The 10,221-nt window shown below is 41.3% G+C and overlaps 1 protein-coding gene across 6 annotated transcripts in view; it reads left to right on the top strand.

The window, feature by feature from the left end:
* Window positions 1-1,533: 1,533 nt before the first annotated feature.
* The window catches only part of LOC134156493 (Y+L amino acid transporter 2-like), a 28,606-nt gene continuing 19,918 nt past the window's right edge, over window positions 1,534-10,221 (top strand). For 2 of the 6 annotated variants that reach the window (XR_009961931.1, XR_009961930.1), the window contains exon 1: window positions 1,534-2,523. The gene's annotated coding sequence lies outside the window, so the exon portion shown is untranslated. Of the gene's footprint in view, window positions 2,524-3,123; window positions 3,386-7,016; window positions 7,143-10,221 lie in introns of those variants that run through there. The other 4 variants (XM_062604556.1, XM_062604555.1, XM_062604558.1 and 1 more) reach the window with 4 other exon arrangements.

Below are 10,221 nucleotides of genomic sequence, written 5' to 3'. Positions count from 1 at the left end.
AAACCAAAACCAGGTTTTAATTTATCAGAACACAGCATAGGTAAAATATTTCTAGCCAAAGCCCACTCAATAGAAGAGCTCAGTCCAATCTCCCTCTTCTTTCCTTGGACCCTGAACCTCCCTCCACAAAGGAGTAGAATCAATAAATCTGCCTTCTCCAACATGTTAGGCACACACATTTCTTCAAGAGTGAAATGGAGGAGGGGACAGCCACACTCGGGACTTGAGGGGCACAGAAGAAGGGGTAAGGAGGAAGCTTTGGGGTAGCCATGGAGAGGGGAGATGAAGGCTGTGTGCCTGATCAACACAGGGTGTGTGAAGGGTGTGTGGAGCTGACATACGAGCCAACACGTCAAAGTCTGATGCTTCTTCTGTTGTTTAACTCCAGTGCTATAAAAGAGGAACGGAATTTCTGTGTAACTGGAACACTCAGCACTGATTTTGACTGTGGCAAGTCCAGGGTCAGTGAGGACAGCCAGGCACAGTCATACAGTGCATGCACAACTCTGACAGGAAGCCCAAGTCTGGCATGTGCTGAAATCATGCCAGTTCTGTGGATGTGGCAGATGGGACCCTGGTCTGTGAGAGAAAGGCTTGCAAGCACTTGGGAAGGCTAATCTTTGAAAAGCTGGTTGGTTTCCCACACACACCTTCCAACACAAACAGTATTTTGTGCACTTGGGATTAATTGTAAGTGCATCTGTTATAGATGAGGACTGCAGGACCCTGTGCTGGCTGAGCTGCAAGATGCAGCCAGCAGTGGTAAGGAACAGGAGGGAGTGGAGGACTTGGCAGACATGCAGCTGAACTGTTCGCTGCATATGGAAAATGGTATGAATGAAGAGGGCTCTGGAAATAATTGAGGTACTCTTGTTTCCGGTGCAGAGTATGGAAAACCTTCCTGAACAGTTATGAACGTATAAGCAGTAAACCAGAAAATGTCACGTGCTTATTCAGGCAAGCATACCTCACTTTGCTGTTCCATAAGCAGATGCCTATTTGTGTAGCTGTAACACACAGAAGAATTGCTATGAGCAGTAAGCTGGCACAGGAGAATCATCACTGCAGAAGTGCTAGCCAAGTTCTGCAAGACTGTAAAAATGAATGAGAAGCATATGTTATAAAGGAAGTCATATTCACTTCTTTACGATATCCATCCTACATATGTAAAATGCAAGATAGGTATAATCAAGAAAGTTTTCATGCAGTCTGCATGCTTTGTGATTGCTCAGTGCTGTGTTATGTGCTGTTACTGTAAATCTGTGGGAAATGTCAAGCAGGACGTAACCACCAGGGTCAGACCAAAGTAATATTAATGAAGAAAACATTTTGGTTCACCTTCTAGCATGCAGCCTTTACAGAATTAAAACAAAGGGCTGAGGCTGGCTCTGTAGAAGGATATATGAAAAATATAAAGGTGCACTAAAGCTCTAAGAGGGGAAATATGTCTGAGGACAGCACAGCATAGCACACCATCAAAAAAACAGTTTCATGACCCAAATTGGAAACAGCACAAATTCAAGTTTGAATTTCAGAATGAAGGTAGTTATACTTCCTTGAAAATATGCATTCTAGTTTTTAGAATATAGTTTCTTAACACTGCCCTGACCAAAGAAAAAGATTTAAAAATGACAGAGATCCTGATTAAGGAACATTGTTCTCAGCCTCTCTGTTCTTCCAGCAGAGACCAGCAGCCCTGCAAAACAATTCTGTTGCCAAAATGTTCTTGATATATTATAAAGTACGTAACCACAGACTTGCAGGCAGCTGGAATTATGCAATCTTTTCAGGCAGACTTAAAGAGCTCTCAGGAATAAATAACCATCCTTCATAGATAAAACTAAAGCAATTTAGAAGCTATTTATTCAAAATACTTGTTGTACCTGTCTTTGAATAGTGTTTTGAAAAAGGGCAGCCATTTCTGTGTAAACATTAACTGTGGACCTGTCTCATTCTAGAAGGAAAGTGTGTTTTTACAAGATGTTACTTTAAAAGGAAGAAATAGGAGGAGCACTGACTTTCAGTAGAAAGACTTGGGCTGTTTCTATTATTCATTTGGGTCATTGAGGGTTACAGTATGGAACGCGCAATATGATGCAACTTTCCTGCTTGTTTTCAAGTTGGATTACTGAGGCTAACTGGAGGGATATTTGTGCTTGAATTTAATTGTTTCACTTTCCTACATGGATTAGTCGCCCATTCTGATGAAGTCCTGTTATCTGGTGCCTCTACTCAGTCCCGTGACTTAAGACTTGACTTGCTGGATCAGCTCCTTCCAGATGCTCTTTGACACATAAGTACAAATTTTTGCCCTACTATTTAGACTTGTCGTTCATGGAAGAGGAAAATCCCAGGTTAGTGCTCTTGAATTCATTAACTTTTTGCTCTGCCGAGAAAGCCTTATTTTCTGGATGTTTACTTGTTTTGGAAATACTGTGCTGTATACCGTACTGGCTTTCCAAAAGTACTTCATAGTAAGGGCACCACATTGTTTCAGAAGACAAAGCTGATTACGCTGGGTATGTAATTTCTTTCTTTGCTTATTTGTTATCATAAATACTAGTCTAAAGTTTATTTATTTAAAATAAGATCTTAAGACCAGATCAGCCTGGTTTGTATATTATTATGTCATAAATTAGAAAAGCCACAGATACATAATTCTCCAGTTCAGAAAAATAACTGAGTTGATAAATATTTAACAATAAGTAGATTAAATTTCAAAGAAAATTTATATTTTAAAAAAAGTAAACAAAAATATTGGGTTGTTTGAAATTAAATAATACCTGTGATTCTCAGTTAACTACCATTCTTTACTAGTCTCCCCAAGTGAAAATCTTTCTGTTTTGTCCAATTGCACCATGAGAATAGATGTGTTCTTTGTGTACAGTGTTAGTAAGAAGTCTCATTGTGACTTTTTAAATTAACAAGGAATTAGACAGCATTTGTTTCACATTAACATCTAGGAAAATGCTCTAGGTTTCAGTGATGCATAGATGAAAGATTTTTTTTTTCCAAAAAATTCCTTTTGTCTTATTTCTATCACACCTTTCTAAGGAAAATAGAGCAGTGGATATTTAAGCTGATGCTTCTTGCCTGCTAATGACCTCAGTCGAGGCTGTATGGAGAAACCGCATTCCAGGAGAGTCTGGGATCTTCTTTCTTGAAAGCTCTCATTGATTTTAGTATTCATGCTACCGCAATAAAAACAGCAACTAAAGGCAAGGCTAAACTGAAAGTGAGAGAAGAGGCTATTCGTGTTAGTCTTAATCCACCCACCCACCCTGGTGAAACAAATGTGTGCTTATTTAGAGCAGCAGCTAGACAGTCACTATTCTATTACAGTAGCCTTCCTGCTAAGGGAAGCAAGCATATCACCTACCCTCTGGTAAGCTGCTACCTTCTCTTTAAAATACTTTTCTTATATTTGGACTGCAGTAGCTTTTCTCTCAAATATCCTCTGTTTCTCCTAGGGGAAATCCATCCTCTGAGCACAGTAATGAAATTGGAGCATGTGAAGCGTTAATTCACTGAAAATTATCATAAACATAGAATTCAAAAACCAAAAGGAAATATGCTTGTTTCCTATTGAGTGGGATATGTTTTCTTCAGAGGAGATCAAAGTGGATTTTTTGTTGGTTTCATTATTGTTATTGCTAACAGTGTTTTATTTTATGCTGTTCCTTCATAATGTATAATTTGATTTGTTTGCTTTATCTCCCTTCTCACTGGAAAATGTTCAGCAGTATAATCTGCTGCTTTAAGACCTGTTGATGCTCATGCTAAGCATGTTTTGAAGACTACACATCATCTACACATTTTTGATTAATATAAATGTCCATAATTGGAGGAGTTTTTATTTTAAGTTAATCTGTTACATGTGGGAGAGAATTACCCAGAGTGTAAATGGAGAAAATAAGAGATTGCTCATGCCTTTAAAAATAGCTTTCTACACATATATTGCTTTCTAATATAAACATAATTAAAATATGCTAGGTTTTGTTTTTAAATGTCATCCTTATTGTCATTAATTTTCTAACTGAAACAAGAAAATATTAGGGCTTTACAGAATCACAGAATCACATACTGGTTTGTGTTGGAAAGGACCTTAAGATCATGAAGTTCCAACACCCCTGCCATGGGCGGGGACACCTCACACTAAATCATGTCACTCAAGGTTCTGTCCAACCTGGCCTTGAACACCGCCAGGCATGGAGCATTTGCAACTTCATCTTTTCTGGGGGTCAGGGCTTGGCCTTTCTGCTGCATCAAGCAAACCTAGGGTGTTCTCAGCATCTGATCTCCCTGTTGCCTACCTGCAATCATGGCCTCCAGTTATCACTTTTATTGCCTAGTTTGATTTGCTATGTTCATTGATGGCATAGCAGACTTTCGTTGTTAAACATTATGTGGCAGTAGACAATAATCACCTAAAGAAAGAGCCATGAAATTATCTGGAATAATATTAAGGTGTACGCTTGATGTCCAGCATGTTCCAGCATCTTTGATAGGAGATGACTTTTGAATGCCCTCAGTTTAGAAGGGAATCTGCTGAATAGAACAATATGTGTTATCTAAGAGAGATCCTCTGATTTATTTAGCAGTTTTCTTGAATTAAAAGCTGAGAATGTCACACTTCCATAACTCCTGGCCAAGCCTTGTAGAAACATTTAGCAAAGGTAATTACCTCCTAAAGAAGGAGGCAATCACTCATGAGGCTGTAAGTCCCTAAAGGATGGAAAGTGTCTGAGCAATCGTGCCCTAACAAACCAGTCCTGCACTAATTTATGGAAGAACTGGTTTTTATTTCAGCTCTGGTTTTCAACTACTATCAAGCTGTCCCTTCTTCCTTCACTTTTATGTGTGTTTTCTGGCAGTGGCTTGACTAAAAAATTAGCTATTGAGAATTACCTGTGTGTGGAGCAATTGTTTTCTTTAACTTCTCAGGTGTCGGTCTACAAGTTCCTTTCTGATGCTCTTTGTGCATACAGGTAGGAGGTAAACATAAGACTGCAAAGGATTTAGGGCCATTATGGCTGTTTGTGCTCTCAAGTCGTTCTGTTTTCTTGCTAAGACACTTTCCTGCATTAGTTAAGGGAACCCCTAAGGAAGAGCAGGACCTGAATGAAAACAGGGCTCTGAAGTTCTGTAGCAGAGAGCACTGGCTGACACAAGGCACAGGCAAGTGTTTGCAGCTGTTTTGTTTAGACTGCTGCAGCCTCTGAGGCACATCAGCATGTTGATGCCTATCTGAATCTCTGATTTCCAGAAAGCGGTAGCTCTTTCTGCTTGTCTCAGGCCAGGGGGACCAACAGAGCAAGGACCTTCCTTCATGTAGGAACCTTTTATGTCATTACCCTCAGACTTCATAGAGAAGAGCTACAAAAATCATAGAAAAATACCTGTACTTAATATTTTTGCTGCCATATTTTTTTTTATTTTTGCAGTAGAATTAGCCTCTAAGTACTCAAATATGCTAAAGCAGAATGCCAGGATGCAACAAACCTCCCTTTCTTAATTACTGCATAAATTAAGTTTTTCCATTCTCAGGAAGCCATTCTGCATTCCTGTCTGATAGAGGATTCACTGTAGGGATTTGTTACCTATCATAATACAGGATTTTCTAACCAAAAATGGCAACCCCCCTGCAAGAAGTCAGTTTGTTACAGCTCTGGTGGTTGTTCCCAGCACATAAGCCTTCCCAGACCTTAGCTCATACTGTCATTTGGATTACGTGCACCTTCAAAATGTGACCTACAGAGATGCCCAAGTGACAGAAACAGAGTCATGCTTGAACAGCTAGGCTTCTTAGTTTTTTTGGCAAACAAGCTCAAAGCAGGAGCAGCAGTGATGGCCCCAGAAAGAGGAGGTGGTAGTATGAGGATGAAGTGACAGTGATGACAGTAGGGCAGGACTACGGCCCAGGTTCATTAGAATCGGAACAGCAAAATGAAGGAACCATAGTGACAGAGATTAGGCATATCCTCAAATTGTTTGCATCACTGCCTGGATTGTAACAGCAGTAAATTTCTTACACATTACACAAAAAAAATCTTCTCCTTTTGCTATTATACAGGAAGACCTGTAGAGGAAACTGTTTAATCATAGAATCATAGAATGGTTTGGGTTGGAAGGGACTTTTAAAGATCATCTTGTTCCAGCGCCCCTGCCATGGGCAGGGACACCTTCCACTACACCAGGTTGCTCAAAGCCCCATCCAAATTGGCCTTGAACACTGCCAGGGATGGGGCAGCCACAGCTTCTCTGGGCAACCTGTGCCGGTGCCTCACTACCCCCACAGTAAAGAATTCCTTCCTAATACCCAATCTAAATCTCACCTCTTCCAGTTTAAAGCCATTCACCCTTGTCACTACATGCCCTTGTAAAAAGCCTCTCTCCAGCACTCTTTATGTAGGCCCGCTTTAGGTGCTGGAAGCTTCTATAAAGTTTCCCTGGAGCCTTTTCTCCAGGCTGAACATGCCCAAATCTCTCATCCTGTCTTCATAGGAGAGGTACTCCAGTCCTCTGATTGTTGCATGAAAACTTTGCTGAGAACTAGCATGATTCGTGCCTCAGTCAAATCTTATTTATTTAAGGAAGACATAGTCCTGAATGAGGAAATTAATAAAAGCTTCAACATTGTGACTCCACTGAACAAAATCAGTGCACTGTCAAAGCTAAGGGGAATATTGCTATTGGCTTGGTGGAGGGAGTGGGGAAAGGGGCAGCAAAGGGAGAGGCAGAAGCTGTTTGAAAGATTTTGTTCTCAGTTGCTACTTTCTTGCATATTTTCAGCAGATGTAAATTGGGCTAACATAACTACAGTGAAGTTACACATCTTGGTTCTGAAAACTGAATCTCTTATCCTTTGATTCTTAGGCCGTACCTATTCATGGACTTAATTCAGAGTTTGGTTAAAAGTGTTGCTAATGTGACATCCAACAAAGTATAGAAGTTTTAACTGTTTTTTCTTCTTTTTCTTTTTAAATGGTCTTATCCAGAGTCACTTATTTGTGAAAAATATTTCCTATAAGAGATCTGAAATAGAGAATAAAAAAATATGCAAAACACAGTGTTAAGACAATAATTTGAACTTTACCTTTGTACTCTCACGAAAGCTACAGATTGTGAAAGTTCTACTAGTTGTAAGTATCATTGCCACTTTAAATGCTCAAATTCCCTTTAGCTACCAGGTTATCCAACTAGACATCAAAGTTCAGGTTGGATATCACGTATGCAAGTTACCTCTACAAGTTACAACCTGTCAATTGCATTATGTATTTATGTATCCTACTTTACAGGAACATATATTTATCTAATTTGTCATTGAGACTTCATCTGAGGAAAAATGGTAGCCATTGGGTTTGATCACTACTGGCATAGCTTCACATTCACATTCCCTCCAGAACTGCTGCATTTTAAATTCTCACTCCCTTTGAGCAGTACCCACCTAAATATTTGTGCATCCTGGCTCAGAGACAAAGCTCTGAATACCCACATTAAAAATAAAATAAAAAATTTAAATATCCCAGATGAGGCACAAAAAGCATGAGGTAATTTTAAACTAGCCCAGCTGCCCAAGGAGTATTAATACAGAGTTCTGCCCAAGTTTCCAGCATGCTGTGTCCTGATAGGCTGTCTGAACACCTACAATCACCAGAGGGTGTTTCTGCCAACATTTCACATAGCCATGAAAAGCAGAAACAGAGCCAGGAGGTTCTGGAAATAGTAGCTCCTATAATTCCTCCCTCCCAGACCAAGGTGACATATTTTTTCTTAAAGGGACAAAGTGAGACGTAAAAGGAGCCACCTGTGTGTGGCATCCATCAGCAAAACACGGGAGACTCACTAATCACACTTGAACACCTCTGGCAAATTAATATTTAACTTTACTACCATGTTCCCACAGTGCTCCTGTGGTTAGAGAAAGTGCCATTGGAATGAGAAAAGCGTTTAATCTTTAAAGATAGTTTGACATCTTTTAATCTTTAATTCTCATCACACTTCCTTAGTTATTTGATCAACTAGGAAACTGAGTTGCCCCAAAAAAAAGCTGGAAAAGAGCCCATGTAATTATAAATTATCCAGGATTGCTGAACCAGACATATTTTATGAAGGAAAGCAAACCTTTCAGAAAGTTTGGGGAGGGGAGGTTGTTCATTTTAAACTCACCATTGACACATGTTTTAACAACATAAATTTGTGACCAGATGTTTTTGGCCAGTGTTGCATGGAGGAGCTTTGATCTACTGAGAGAACTTGGCTTTAATTCATAGGATTTTGAGGAAGTTTTTTTGGAAGTATGTGGAGTGTATGTGGAGCTAGAGAAGAAAAGGAGAAATAAATTTCTTTTGAGACAGGCCCCAGAAAAATTCTTTGTTCTAACTAAGCACCATTATGAGTCAGCAGGACCCAAGAACCGAGACAGTCACTGCAGTCGTGGCAGTCACATTTCCCTTCCCCATTCCTAAGTACCTCAGCCCCACAGGGTGTGATGTGTGCACAAGGCTGATTTATCCATGCAGCTAGGCAGTTACATTGTTTTTCCCAGCTCCCAGCATAATTGGATCCTGCCATGCAAGCACCAGAGTGGGAAGCTTTTACAGTTGTGTTTGCAGGACTCTTACACAAAAGTGTTCCAAGGACAGAGTGTTCAGAACTCAATCCCTATGCATGCTAGTGGCTCCTACCCAGAGGTCAAGTGAGATTAATAATCAACATGCATAATTCACTGCAGCAGCAATGTCATCTCTAGGAACAGCCACAACTCTTTTCTTTATAGAGTCACAGAATTATAGCCCTAAAGGGCAGGGGGGGCCAAGACTGTTGGTTGATATTCAAACATCACCTGCTACAAACTCAGGAGTGTTGTCTCCTGACTAGAAGGAAGTACAGCAGGAGGACCAGGAGACCTTCATAGATGGATAAGGAGCTGCTGAGGAAACTCAGAGGAAAAAAAGAGGCTTATAAAAGGTGGAAGCAAGGACAGGTGGCCTGGGAAGAGTACAGGGATGTTGTCTGGGAAGCTAGGGAAGCTAAGGCCCAGTTAGAGTTAAACTTGGCTACGGATGTGAAAGATAACAGGAAGGGATTCTATAGGTACATTGCAAATAAAAGACAGACTACGGACAACATGGGCCCCCTCAGGAAGCTCTCAGGAGAACTGGCTACCCTGGATTTGGAGAAGGCTGAGGTTCTGAATGACTTCTTTGCCTCTGTCTTCACTGGCAAATGCTCTGACCAAACCACCCAAGTCTTGGAAGGCAGGCGCAGGGCTGTGAGAATGAAGACCCTAGGCCCACTGTAGGAGAGGATCTGGTTCGAGACCATATTAAGAATCTGAATGTACACAAGTACATGGGACCTGATGAAATCCATCCATGGGTAACGAAGGAGCTGGCGAAGGAAGTTGCTGATCCACTGTCCATCATATTTGAAAAATCATGGCAGTCAGGTGAAGATCCCGACGACTGGAAAAAGGGAAATATAACCCCCATTTTCAAGAAGGGGAAAATGGATGACCCAGGGAATTACAGACCAGTCAGTCTCACCTCTGTGCCTGGCAAAATCTTGGAGCAGATTCTCCTGCCAGGCATGCTAAGGCACATGAAAAACAACAAGGTGGTTGGTGACAGCCAGCATGGCTTCACTAAGGGGAAATCCTGCCTGACCAATCTGGTGGCCTTCTATGATGGGGCTATGGAACTGATGGACAGGGGTAGAGCACTGGATGTCATCTACCTGGACTTGTGCAAAGCATTCGACACTGTCCCACATGATATCCTTGTCTCTAAATTGGAGAGACATCAATTTGATAGGCGGACCACTTGGTGGATAAAGAACTGGCTGGATGGCTGCACACAAAGAGTTGCGGTCAATGGCTCAATGTCCATCTGGAGACCAGTAACAAGTGGTGTCCCTCAGGGATCTGTGTTGGGACCGGTCTTGTTGACATCTTTCTCAGCGACATGGACAGTGGGATTGAGTGCGCCCTCAGCAAGTTTGCTGATGACACCAAGCTGTGTGGTTCGGTTGATACGCTGGAGGGAAGGAATGCCATCCAGAGGGACCTTGACACACTTGTGAGGTGGGCAGGTGCCAACCTCATGAAGTTTAACCATGCCAAGTGCAAGGTCCTACACCTGGGTTGGAGCAATCCCAGGCACAGCTACAGGTTGGGCAGAGAAGAGATTCAGAGCAGCCCTGCAGAGAAGGACTTGGGGG

Source organism: Pezoporus occidentalis, unplaced genomic scaffold (assembly GCF_034315485.1).
Source record: "Pezoporus occidentalis ecotype Australia unplaced genomic scaffold, CSIRO_AGI_Poc_V1 ctg87, whole genome shotgun sequence".
Classification (NCBI taxonomy): domain Eukaryota; kingdom Metazoa; phylum Chordata; class Aves; order Psittaciformes; family Psittacidae; genus Pezoporus; species Pezoporus occidentalis.
This window is presented reverse-complemented; position numbering and strand designations above follow the sequence as displayed.